The 13,822-nt window shown below is 46.2% G+C and overlaps 1 pseudogene; it reads left to right on the top strand.

The window, feature by feature from the left end:
• Positions 1–3,390: 3,390 nt before the first annotated feature.
• On the top strand, positions 3,391–5,453 carry LOC138515378 (zinc finger MIZ domain-containing protein 2-like; annotated as a pseudogene).
• The last annotated feature ends 8,369 nt before the right edge of the window (positions 5,454–13,822 follow it).

The raw sequence follows: 13,822 nt of genomic DNA, 5'->3' as shown, positions 1-13,822 counted from the left end.
TTGTGACAATTGCCCCAAAGCAACAGCCGTGGTTCACTTTTATTCCCCTGAAGTTTTGGACTATGTTCTTGAGCATGTAGCTTCATTCAATCAGCTTGGATATGAATGTGTGCCTATCGACTGTGAATACGGGAAAAGATTTTACCCTGTGGAATCAAACCTCTGCCGCCCGTCCGCTTCTGCGCCCACCTTGCCTGCTGGGGTGGGGGCTGGGGTGGCACGGTCGGGGGAACAGTGTCATTGGGCATACCTGACCAGGCTAGCAGCTCCGAGTAGGAGGTCCAGCATTTTAGCTCCCGCTATACCAGGTGCTGTGCAGTGGATTAGTTGGAACACTCGTGCCCATGCACATCTTTTTGAAGAGGATGGGCTTTTCGACGAAGTGGAGTGTTTCTCATTAGTGGCCCTGCAGGAAACCTGGTTGATTGAGGGGCTGATTCATGGAATTTGTGCACTGAAAAACACGGATTTGTGCGCCATTCTGCCCGCAAATCCCTGTTTAACAAATGGAGATTTGCGGGCAGAATGGCGCGCAAATCCCCGTTTTTCAGTGCAATAAATTCCATGAATCAGACCCTGAATCTGTTGAGGTGGGTGGGTGGAAATGTGTGCATAAATGACTGTTAAAGGTCCCTGTGGCCAGATCCAAGGCGGCCTTTTAGTGGGTGCGCAGAACATCTATAAATTGGTGGAAATCCAAACTTGCTGTCCCAATGTTTTAATGGCCATGGTCACAACCCCACCAGGCGTGGAATGTAGGGAAATTGTCATTATTAACATCTATGACCCACCTTACAGACAGCCGCATAGTTCTTTTTTTTTTCAGAGTTGGAAACTATTCTGTATTCTGTCAGTCCCCACCTAGCCTATATTGTTTGCAGTGATTTCAATTCCCACATCCTGGCCTCTACCAGCAATTCTAAGCAGGTTGCACCTCGTTTGTTGTCCCCTGTTGACAACAGTCCGCTTGCCCGTTCCTGCCGCAGGGGTTTAGAATGGACGTCCCTCCTCTGTTCTCACGGACTTGCCATGATTAATGGTGCCACCTGCTCGGATGATCCTCCTATTTTCACCCGTTTTGGCCCCAGTTCTAGCAGCAAGGTTGGTGGTCAACTTGGAGATTCGTCCATGGCTCGAGGGTGATCATTCCTGTCTTGTCATGTTCTTAAATTTTGCCGAACCGCCGCTGGCTCTTGTGCCTGCTGGCAATTTAACGGTGAACTCCTCTTTAACTTGTAATGCTTGGAATTAAAAGAGTTTGGCGGCGGCCTCAGTATTCTTACGAGCTTCGTTGGATGCTTTTATCAGTCGTTCCTATCACGATGTTCTGGATGGTGGTGGTGGTCCCAGTCCTCCCAAAGTTATTTCTGACTTTGGTGAACTGATTGGCTTCTTGGTCGATCATGTTTTCAGAAAGAATGCCAGTCAGAGTACGAAATCCACTACTCTACAACGTAACCACCGGTATCAGTACGATGGCATAGATGTCTCTAAGAGGAAGTACTTGCGCAGGGTGCTGCGTAGCATTGCGAAAATTCAACTTGAGCCAAATATCCATGCGCTGCATCTAAATAAAGCCAAGCACGCATATCGGAATGGATGAAGTCACATTGATATAACCAGAAGTGCTCCCACTGGTGGGGTATGGTGGAGGCCGCTTTATCTAACAATGGTCATAGATTTTGGTAGTTGGTAAATGGTGACCTCCATGACCATGATATTTTGGATGCTCCAAAATCTGCATGGGTTGAACATGTGGAGAAATCACTGGGTGGATTACTGGCAAGCGAAAATGGAGGGGGAATTGATGCCAGCCAGATGGCACTACTGTACTAACTCTGCAAACATCTTGAGGATTACCAGCTTTAATCCTTTACGTGCTCCAAGCCCTGATGGCATCTGCTGCAAAGTGGTTAAGAGCGATGCAAGCACCTGGGCTGTGGCACTGGATCGCCTGTTCAGGAGCATTAGTGAGTCCCAACTTACCCCTCGTTCATGGAGGGACAGCATCATAGTCTCCATTTGGAAGAAGGGTGATCGTTCTCTCCCTTGTAACTACTGGCTTCTGGCGATCCTTGATGTATCTTCTAAGATCTTTGCTCGAGTGCTTCTTGACAACTTGCGCCTTTGGGCCACTGATGCTAACCTCATCCCGCTTAACCAAACAGAGTTCCAACGTGGCTCAAGTACTTCGACTAATTGGCTTGCATTGCATTCTGCAATACAACAGGCATGGTTGACCCCCCAGGGCCCCGTATATGCCGCTTTCATTGATTAAAGTGCCGCCTTTGACAATGTAAATCGGGATAAATTAGCTTGGAATGTTCCAGCAGGGCTCTTGTCCATGATAATCCAGCTTCATACAGACACTCGGGTCAAGATCCGACTGGATCAAACTGGGTCTTTCTCCCCCTGGATTCCGACAACCCGGCCTGAAACAGGGTTGTAATTTCACCCCTTTCTTGTTTATCGTATACCTTGCAGATATGGGCCCACCCTGAAGAACTCTAAGTCGATTCCTCCAAAGTTGTGCGATTGTCCCTTACAGTGGCTTGGCTATGCCAGCCACATCATCCTTTTAGATCTTACCCCAGTGGGATTACAGGCTTCACTTGATTCCTTAAAGAGGTTCTCTGACGCTTTGGACCTTACAGTTATCATTCAGAAAACCAACATCCTGGTCTTCCATCCACCTGTGCATTGCAGGATTACTATCCCCTGGAACCTTTATGGTGTTCCCTTGATGTGGTTAGGGAATACAAGTACCTGGGGATCAATGTTGAGGAAGGTCTTTGGGGCAATTCTCATCTTGCCCACGTTAAGGTTAGATGTGCTCAGATAATTGGATCAGTTGGGAGACTAGCATGCATTGGGTGGGCTACTCAGCCAGAATCCAGTCTCAGCTATATTCGGCTAAGATTATCCTATCCTACTGCACAGTGCTAAATGCAGGCACATAGGGGTCGGATCAGAAGTTGCTGTGCTCGAATCCATGATGCTAAAGAGACTATTTCGCTTGCCTCAGCACACCAAACGGGAGGGGGATGGAGGTGTAGGCAGAGAAAGATATGTGTGTGAGGAAAGCAAGCGAGAGCAGGGGAGGAAGCTGAGAGAGAGAGGGGGAGGGGTGAACACTGAGCCCTAGTGCCGAGCAGCAGCTCTGAGGTGAGCCACAGAGGAGGAAGAAGCAACCATCGAAAGATCAGAGGGTAGAGGAAGACAAGAGGGCTGGCGAGGAGTGTGTGTTATAATCCGCCTCTTTCAGGCTCTGGATTTGGGTGAAAAGTGGGCGCTGCTCTCTTCCTCCCCATCGTGGAATGAATGGAGACCCCCCCTTCCCACCCCTGTCCCCGACTCTCCGCTCCACAGCCAGAGGGATCCATGAACTCGATGAAACAGGAGCACCAACCCACGCCGCATGGTGATGGTTCATATTCATATGAGTCGTATCCCTGGTAACAGAACACAAACCAGTCTGCTGGGTCTCCGCCTGTGATGTGGTGACCACCATGTGGGGCGTGAGCAACAACTCCCAGAGTCAGGCTTTGGGGAACCCTATGGGACCCGTGGAGAACTCCAGCAGCAGCCCCATGATGCCCAGGATGGCAGGTAGTGCCCCTGGCAGGAACACACCCCAGTTCATGGGCCCGCAGGCATTCTCTGACAGCGGTGCTGGGAAGGCTTATGCACACCAGGCCATGTATGGGCGAAGCGGATATCCAACCGGACCTGGCTTCACCAGCAGTTATGCCATTAGCTCCACTGGGCCAGGCAACATGGGTATGCAGTCTAACACTGGCCGACCTCTGTCCAACTCCACCCATGCAGCGGCTGCCGCTGTTGCTACTGCTGCTGCTACCGCCACTGCAACCACCACTGCAGGAGAAACAAAGCCATGAGCTGAGTCAGTATGGAACGATGGGCTCAGGTCAGTACTACGGCAATCAGTTCATGCAGCACTCTGCCCCACGGGGGCACTCGGTGCAGGGCGGCATGAACCCAGGCAACATGTGGGGTGTGATGGTGCCCTCTGGGATGTCACCGATGAGTATGAGTGCAATATGCCCTGTCTGCTCCACAACCATCTGCCCAGTCACTGTCGTACCCTGGGCACAGGATTCAAATGCAGCAAGGCATGGCACAGTATCTCATCTGGATCCGTAGGACCATATTACAAGACCACAGACCAGTACAATGGACAGGACTCCAACTTCAATTTGGGAAATATCAACACCTACAACCAGCCCAACATGAATGGGCCTGGCAGGTCTATGCCTGGCTACCTAAGCTCTCCGCTGCCTGGAAATCCCACGCCTCCCATGACTCCTGGAAGCAACATCCCGCCATATCTGTCCCCGGGGCAGGATGTCAAGTCTCCGTTTCTGCCAGATATCAAACCAAACATCAACACCCTGCACCCCTCACCCCAAGCTAACCCGATTGAGGAGCTACGTATGACTTTCCCCGTTAGGGATGGACTAGTCCTGGAACCATTCCGCCTACAGCACAACCTCGCCGTAAGCAACCATGTCTTCCAGCTCCGGGACTCTGTCTACAAAACATTGATGTTAAGGCCAGAACTGGAGCTTCTGTTTAAATGTTACCACCGCGAGGACAGGCAAATGAACTCCAACTGGCCTGCATCAGTCCAGGTCAGCATCAATGCCACTCCCTTGACCATTGAGCGGGGTGACAACAAGATGTCTCATAAGCCACTCTACCTGAAGCAGGTCTGCCAGGCTGGCCGGAACATCATCCAGATCACAGTCACAGCCTGCTGCTGCTCTCACCTGTTCGTGTTGCAGTTGGTTCACAGACCATCTGTGCGATCTGTCCTCCAAGGGTTAATCAAGAAGCGCCTTCTACCAGCCGAGCACTGCATCCCCAAAATAAAGCGTAACTTCACCAATGGGACCATTCCTGGAACTCCGGGACCGAACGGAGAGGATGGAGTGGAGCAGACGGCCATCAAGGTGTCTCTAAAGTGTCCGATCATGTTCCGGAGGATACAACTTCCTGCTCGGGGACATGACTGCCTCCACATACAGTGCTTCGACCTAGAGTCGTATCTGCAACTGAACTGTGAGACGGGCACCTGGAGGTGTCCTGTGTGCAATAAGACAGCGCTGCTGGATGGGCTGGAGGTAGACCAATGCATGCTGGGAATTCTCATCTTTATCCAGAAGTAAGTATTGAGAGCCTTTGCTTGTGTACTTTTCCTCCTCCGGCTACTTTGCCCCATCTTGCTTGCCCTCTCTAGCGCCTTCCATGCTCGTTCCATTCTATAGGCATGTGTAATGGTGTAGTGGTCCTGCTCCCGGTCAATGCAGCACCATCCTGTAATGCACTCCCTTTAGATCTCAGAATGGAACAACCTTACTTCAAATTTAGACGGAACGCTCTTAACTGACTACGAACAAATGACTCCTATCCTCACTCCTGTCCCACACTAAGACTGCACCCGTTACCTGATACCTGTTATGCGTTACCATTCTCAATGCATTTGTTACCCACTGCACTACTTGACTGTAACATGTAATACGTATATGTGACCCCCCGTTTCATTGTAAACCGAAGTGGCAGTAAATGTATTTTTCCTGTATGTATGTACCCAATCTACTCTGTAACTAAGCTTTAAGTTTACTTGTCCTGTTGCACCCAGCTACCCAAGGGTTTGGTGCGCATTACCAAATAAATAAACAAAGGTACAGACACTCTTCCTCGAGCTTGAGCTATTCCTTTGTAAAGCAAAACTTCAGAAGTCTCTGCTGAATTTCTTTTGGCGCCTGGCCAATGCAGCAGATGACACACTCAACTCCATTATCTCTAAGGCAGCTTGGAGAAATGTCTCACTCACAGGGGGCAATGCGTTGCATCGCATTATGCAATCTGTGCACCAATGGTTGGGGGTGGCCCCTGGGGTCTCCATTTGTTGGTGTTATCCACGTTTCAAAACGGCCATGAAAAAGGGGGTTCAAGCACACGTTTGTGAACTGTACGTTGAACAGCAGCTACCAAAACATAATAGCTGACTCTTCACTGAGTACATTTTGGCATGGACTAACACCCCAAAGTATATCCAGCAATTAGTGGGCAATTCACTGAAATGGGATTAGCTGAATCTGAAAAAGAACTCTGTTAAAACCTTGGGGGTAACAGGGGCTTAAAATCATATCCCCCGGCCTTTACAACTATGTAGGTTATGTGGTAGTGAAAGGTTGGAAACTGTGCAGCACTTGATGTGTCAGTGCGAGTCGACCAAAGCCCAACGAGCAGTGGCCAGGTTAGCCGCTGGTTTACATCAGTCAATTTCTGAAGAGGCACTCTGGGATCCTTTTATGAGGGGGGGACCATGAGCCATGTGTTGTGTATTTTACCATTTTATGGATAAAGGTAGCTTTTCTCTTGGCTATGTTTGGCTAGTAGGTAGGAAACTAGTTTGACTTTGTTATGATTTTTTTATTTTAATTTAATTGTCTTTTTTATTTTAATTGTTGTTTCCTTCCTCTTTCATGTGTTTTTTCCCTTCTTTTCTTTCTTTCTTGTCATGTGTTAAAAAGTTGTTTGTAATAACTTCTGCATAACATAGTAAATACATTTTTTTTAAAATAACTTTGTGAACATGTAATCTTGTTTCTTGTCCTTTCTGATTAGTGCAAATCTTCATTGAGCTTGGTGCAGCCACAGCCAAACACTGCGCCATTGCTATATTCCAGCTGTCATGTCATTTGTCCTCTTTAGAGACAGGAGATGCCAATATGTGTGACTTACACCCGACGGGAGTACAACCCATTGCATGGTATGTCACCTGGATGTGCCACAGCATCACCCTCTCATAGATGGGCATCAAGCTGAGTGGCGGTTTCAAACCATCTTGAGAAGCACAACTGCCACCTTTGAAAGGTTTTCAGAAGATTAAAGTTCACACATTATCTGCCCAGTCAAAGTCAATTTAGTACCACGCTACTGCTTGATGGGTCAATATTTCCCCAAAACCTTCACAGTCCTGTTCTACCACCCCTAAATATATTCCACAGTATCTGTAACCACTACAGGAGAGACCCCAGGCAGGGCAACAAATATTCCAGATCAGATAGACTGAAGGAAACAGGTGGTCGATTTGACTGTGGCTCTGCAGATGAGTCTATGATGGTTATCTCGCTCAAACTGACATCAAACCGACTGAGAATCTAGATGTGTTGCCATAGCAACCATATTAGTCATATGAAACAACTGATTCGGAGTTTGCCAGCGCAAAGCGAAGGTTCACTTTTGTGAACACAAAGCCAACTTTGGGAAAGTTATGAAATAATATTGCAATCCCTAAATCTTATGCCAAAATGAATCATCAGTTGTTTATAAACACATGCAGTTGGAACCCATTGGATGACTGCAGACCTACAGACGTCCCAGGGCAGCCAGCAACTCTTCCTAAAGTGCACCACTTCCATGGTGCATACAGCAGTGGGTAGATATGGGGATACAGGCAACAATTTCACTTTCCTAAGGAATAAATACATGAAAGAGGAAACTAACTGGACCATTGGCTCCTGCCTCTAACCTTTTTTTCCCACCTTAAAGTAAAAACTCACACACACACAAACACACACACACACTATTTTATCATAAGTTCCAATTTCAGAATTTGACGCAGAATTAACAAGTGAGGAGCAGCGCGCGCTCCGCGGATCTATTTTCACAAATGTGCTGATCATGCGCTGATCATGCGCTTCTGTCACTGTCCTACTTAAAGAGTCAGACTGGGGCTTCCTCTCTTGCATCAATGTTCTATATTCCTCGCAGCATTTTATTAACCACACAATACAATAAATGGGCCCACTGATTACATAGGGGTCATAGGTTGACTGTTTTATTTTATTTTACTAATCACATGCCGAGCACTAGGGTAGCAAAGCACTTCCAAAGCCCGATAGTGAACAAATTTGAAGGACGCATGGTAAAGTGTCCCAGCGGGGGCGCTAAACAGCAGGGAAGGCGTGGACATCAGATGATCCCTGGATACGCTCTTCTTCATCAGTTTAAGGTTGGAAAGGGTGGACAGGATTCATGATCACTCAAAATAGGCTTGGCCCCGATTTACCCAGGTGGGTACACAATGATTAATAGCACAATAATCGGATTCCTGATCAGACATATGTTGGGGATCAGGGAGTGGACGAAAACGCTGGAGTCAGTCTGATATCAGAGCTGAGCGAGGGTCACACACAATGACCCAGACAGAACACTACACTAACACTAGAGGGTCTTTAACCTACTCGTATCTTCCTGAGCATCCACACTTATGGGATATCCATCCCCTGGGGATGGGACCAGAGCCACAACATTGGAAAATAAAATACGTAGAAGGAGAAAGCATATGCAAAGCTGAGCCCATCCTGCTCCCTCGCTCACCCTCCAACTTAGTCAGACTGTCCTTTCGTCCCCTTAGATTGGACCATCAAACAATAACATACAGTCTACTTAAAATAATGTTTTTTCTCTTTTTTACAATAGTTATAAGCTCGTGTTTACTTAAGGAATGTATAGGAGTGGTTTTCTTTGCTGTTTATTATTACATTTGTAAAAAAATGTTTTATTGATTTACATTTATTTTAAACATTTACATTTCACAGAGTCAAGGGGATCACTAAGACGTGTGAGTGAAAAGAGTGAGTGCCCATGTCTAAACACTGAATATACTACATGGTCATAAAATATTCAGAAAATTCAGTGTTACTATTCATGAAACAGTGTGAAATCTGATAGCATGTATAACAACAAACTCACTCCTAAGCAAAGACACTACCTCTTAAAAGCGTTGACACACGTTTCAACCCTTCATCATTAATTTCAGGTTCTCCCTCCTGAGTCTGTGGCCTCTTTGATTGAGCATCAATTGTATAATGCAATGAACTATATGGCGTATATTACCTTCAGTACTAACTGCATCATATGATTGATGAGCTATTCACTAATGTTGCGCCTCAATATATTCAAACATTTCTGATGTGTAGAGGCTGCAATTTGGGTAAAACGTCCTTTCTTCACCTGCAATTGCAACGCCAGGCATTTCAAAGTGTATATTATAACAAAAACGTAAAAAACGTTCATCACATTTTTTAGGCGTGGTGGAAAGGGCAGATAAGAGGTTGGGGGTAGGGAATAGGTCAAAGGAAGGTGGGGTGGGAGTATGGGGGTAAGCCCCCCCCAAAGTAACCCCCCTTGAAAAATAATATGTAATTAACGTTTTCATTAGAATGTACATGTTCTAATGCCCAGGGTTCTAATAGCAGGCAATGAAAGAATATGGAACCGCTATTTGAACTGTTGATCTAATTCATTCGCCTCAGATTGACCCAGATACTCACAGCTGAGGCTCCATGGTCCTCATGTGTCAGCTGTCACACAGTCTATTTTCTTCCCTAATGGTGCTTCCTTCTGGGTGTAAGACAATCTGGTTGCAGTATGTCATGTTTCCATCACCAAAGAGCGCAGAACCAAATCAATATAATGGGCTACTCTCTCAAAGGCTCTAGACCACTCCCCACCAGTCATGAGGTTGTCACCTAAGTGCCTATCCTCTCCCCCCAATGCACCGGCAACTCCAGCACCAGCAGCTTCTAAACCCTCACTCCGGCAGGAAGTGAGGAAGAAGACCCATTCAATGGGGGCCTCTGGCTTCCGTTTGCCAACGGTAGCTTAGACTGTTTGACGCCCAGGTTCTGTTGGTCTTTTTCTTGAACCTTTTTCTTTATACCGTCTCTGTCTTTAGCACTTCAATGTTTTCCTTGGATCTTGGTGCACCCACTATAGGAGCCTTTGCTCTGGATGGGTCATTGACTGGTACCTCCACCCATTCCATAGGAGAATACCTGTTGGGCACAGTGCATCTATCCATGGCCTCCATTTCCCATCTACTCCCACCATAGATCGCCAGTCCCTTCCATTTCTAGACATAGTCTTGCCTTTGGTGTTGCTGCTGTTTGCCACTAATCACATTTTTATTAAAATGGCACACCTGAAAGTATGTCTCTCTGCCTCTCTATTAGGCATAGCCACTTGGTCAGGATAATAACCCTCTGGAAAACTATTCTAGCATCACCGAGTTTTCTACAATATCTGAGAAGCATGAGGGATACCTTGTAAGGAACAGGCCTGGCACTCATGAGTGCTTGCACTGGGGAGATAGTCCAAGGCTTAAATGCGGACCCTTACGCTCTCCATCATAGCTGATTTAGACAGCGATGATAAGGGGTCATTACACTTTGAAGGTCTGAGTCCCATTCAGATTCCCTTCTTTTCCTTCTATGTATTCCCAAAAGGAAAGTTCCCAAATGGCTTTTAGTCATGCCGTTGTGGCCCCTATTCTCTAGCAAACACTATTTATCTTGTGATATTTAAGGATCTGCTGCTATTCTCCATCAAACATGCATGCCATGCATTAGAATAAGGATACGGATACAGAAAAGGGGGTGGTGAGAGTCCTCCCAGGGCAGAACACTGAAAAGGCTTTAATAGTAAAGCAGACGCCGGCACGTTCATTGCTTGTCACCAATGCTTTATTGTTTACAGCAAATCACTCAGCACATTACAATAGTTGTATCAAGTGTTGACTGTGACGTTTGGAATCCGAAAAGTGGAAGGTTGAACTTTTTACTAGGCCCTTAAAGCGGCAAAACAGACTGACTTCCACGCACTGGAATTGAATATTTTGCCGGCAAATTGTTTTGAGATTGCCTCAGATATTGGCACAGACAGTAAGATCCTTCCGGTAAATACTTTAAAAACGGTGCACTTGTTAACATCATGGATACGCTCCTGTACCGCAGATTCTTGGGCCTGCAAAGAAGAAAGCCTTCAATTAGTTGAAAAATGAAATCCAGTTTCATGCCCATTGCTTGCTTCAATATGGCTGAGTATTCAAGATCAGCATTTCATATAGAACATTACAAAGTTAGAAAAGGTCTGTTTCATAGGATACATATAATTTCATCAAACTTAAGAAAAGATATGTGCTAATCGGAAAGGCTGATAAGACTCAGATGGAAGGCCTGGTGTAGCCAGCTGCTATTCGACATGTAAATATGATTGAAACAACGTAAATCAACTCACGCCCAGACTTCCCTCATCTAGTGTAGAAAGGTGAACAACCCACAAACCTCTTAGAAAATAACATTTAGATCATCAAACATGGGAGTCATTTTCGATGTTAAATGGAGGCGTAAAAGCAAGGCGTACTGCTTTCATGCCTCCATTTTACAGTGCGCCGCATCTTCCTGCTCTTCCAAGGCGTAGGTCAGCGAGAAAGCGGAGTGCGTGTGTCTGGTTTGCTTCCTCCTCCAGAAAAGCACACGTTTTAGAGATGATCATGCAGGCATAAAACCAGAGATTCCAATGTAATTCTCCTTAAATGTGTACCTGGTAAGTGGCAGGTGGATTCCATGATTATCCATCATAAAACCCTGCCTGCAAAGCATCATGTGTTTTATATCTCTCAAAGTGCAGAGTTAAAGTGAAGCTTAAAGGCAAGCCCGCCTTGCTTTACTCTTGACTTTTACTCTCAGCTTCGAGGGTGAAAAGTACATGCAGGGCACAGCACAGCTCGCAAGGGCAAGGTTGCCAGTCCCCTGCATGCATTTACCCATTTATTTAAAACCTCAAAGACCTTGGCATAAGAGCAATGTATAAGCATGTGGCAACACAATTACTAACTCAACAAAATATGCCCAGTAAAGGGTGGAGACCTGAACATATACTGCCATAATCGCCTGCCACAGCTCACCAGAGTGGGCAAATCAATGGCAAACCTTCCCAACTGCAAGAAGACAAAGTACTGACTGGAGGCTGGGTCGAATGTTGGCACCCACTTACACCAGGCCCATGTAATGCTGCACCCTGCATATCTCTGGGGACAGGACTCCAGGCATCAACATCAGGAGGGGAGAAAGCACTAATATCATGAAGCATCATGCATTCCAGACTACTTACCCTGAACATCCCACAACCGAAATGCCAAGTTCCATTACACCCATTGTCACATTGATTGGCACTGAAGCTTCACCGGATGCCCCCACACGCTTCATCCCACTGCCCCTGAGGCAGTTCACTGACCGCAGCATGCTCCAGTGTGCACACAATGTCATGTCTGCTGACTGTGGCCTGGGGCATATTGCCCCAATCGTTTTTTGAGCGTGCAGGGTTTAGGCGGCTAGTACAAAGAGCGGTCCTCCCTGGGAAGTTCTCCCCTATTAGTTCTTTTCATTAGTTGCTGAACCTTGAATTAACAGCAGCCAGGCTCTCGATGCAGTGGGTTGGCACCTGACCAGTGTTAGGGGAACAAGTCTTCTTCCGGAACATGCGGACCAGTGGCTAAAACACTCATTACATGCCAACGCTGCACACTGGCTCCCCTTCCTAGCTGCCACCATCAGTCAGCAGAAAGTACAGGTCATACACCAGCAGACCACACATTGGAAGGATGGATTTGAAGGCAATTCTCACTGTAGTCACTGTAGTTCAAGGAGAGGGAGGTAGTTAGTCACACAATGCTTACTCCACAAGAGTTAACTAACAAACACGTCGTCAGACGAAGAGCTACCTCTGTGATTCTGAGGCTTTGTAAGATGGGAGACATATTCGTGCAACATTTAAGGATTTTCCACCGTGTGCGAAAATACTCTTTCATTTGAGCAGAAATACTATCATTTTGCCACATTTGGGAAACACTATTAGCATTTTGTTGGCGCAAACTAGACCTACTATTGTATTGTTTAAGTCTTCAGCAAAGAGATGAACTATTCTTGCAATTGTTTAGGCTTTGACAAAAGGCAGAATATCGTCTTCCATTATTGAGACTCAACAGTAAGGCAGAACAATACCAGTGATTTTGTAAGTGTCCATCACAATGCTGCAACATTTGAGGCTTTGTCACAGAAAGTCCTACGACTGCATGTTTGAGGCTTAGCAAGACGACAGATACACTGGTTCCGTTTTTAATGCTTCACCCCATAGCGGAAACACTACAGCAATTCTTGTGGTTTTGCCGAAGGATACAACTACTGAACATGGTTGCTGCTTCGTCACAGAGAAAAACGAATGAAATTTGTGAGGCATTGCCAAAATGTCAAACTATTCCTGCAAACTCAAGGCTCACAATAATGTAAATACAATTTGCCACAGGGCTGAACAACTACTTCAAACTACAAGGCTTTGCAGAGGGCAGAACTTTCTTGCAATATTTCAGCCTTTGGTAAAAAGCAGCGTTACTCCAGTCTGGACTGGCTGCCTGCTGGCTTCGCCACTCACCCCAGAGCAGGGATGGTGTCAGAGCCTTTACATTTTTTTGATGAAATATGCCATGGAGCTTTAGGGACCTGGAGCAGGTGCCGCTGGTTGGAACTCTAATGAAACAGAAACAAAACCCTTTACTTCGGGATATTAAAAGTGTGCGCACGCACATTGCAGACCACCTCCTTCTGGCAGGCTCTAGGAATGCTCATAGCACCTCCTTGCCTTTTTATTCAGAATTTCCCCAGCATTAGCTTTCTGCTGCTAAAGAGCAATTCTATGTCAAGACGGAGGCGAGCATTAAGCTTCATCTTCTTTATTTTCTACTCTCCAGCAGTTTCAACAAATATAACTTTGTAAACTTTAAACATTTTTTTTTTTTTTTTTACAAACTTCGAATCCCATCAATCCTGTAGTCCCCTAGTCTCTGGCCATGTGACCAAGTCCTTCCTGTTCCTCTGTACTTCCTCTTCTTTTCCTGCTCTCCACAAGATAAGTACCAGTTTATCTTAGCTCCGTAATATTCGCTTAACAG

Source organism: Ambystoma mexicanum, chromosome 6q (assembly GCF_040938575.1).
Source record: "Ambystoma mexicanum isolate Mex_15411 chromosome 6q, UKY_AmexF1_1, whole genome shotgun sequence".
Classification (NCBI taxonomy): Eukaryota; Metazoa; Chordata; class Amphibia; order Caudata; family Ambystomatidae; genus Ambystoma; species Ambystoma mexicanum.
Note: the sequence above shows the minus strand (reverse complement) of the source record. Positions and strands in the feature narration are given on the sequence as shown.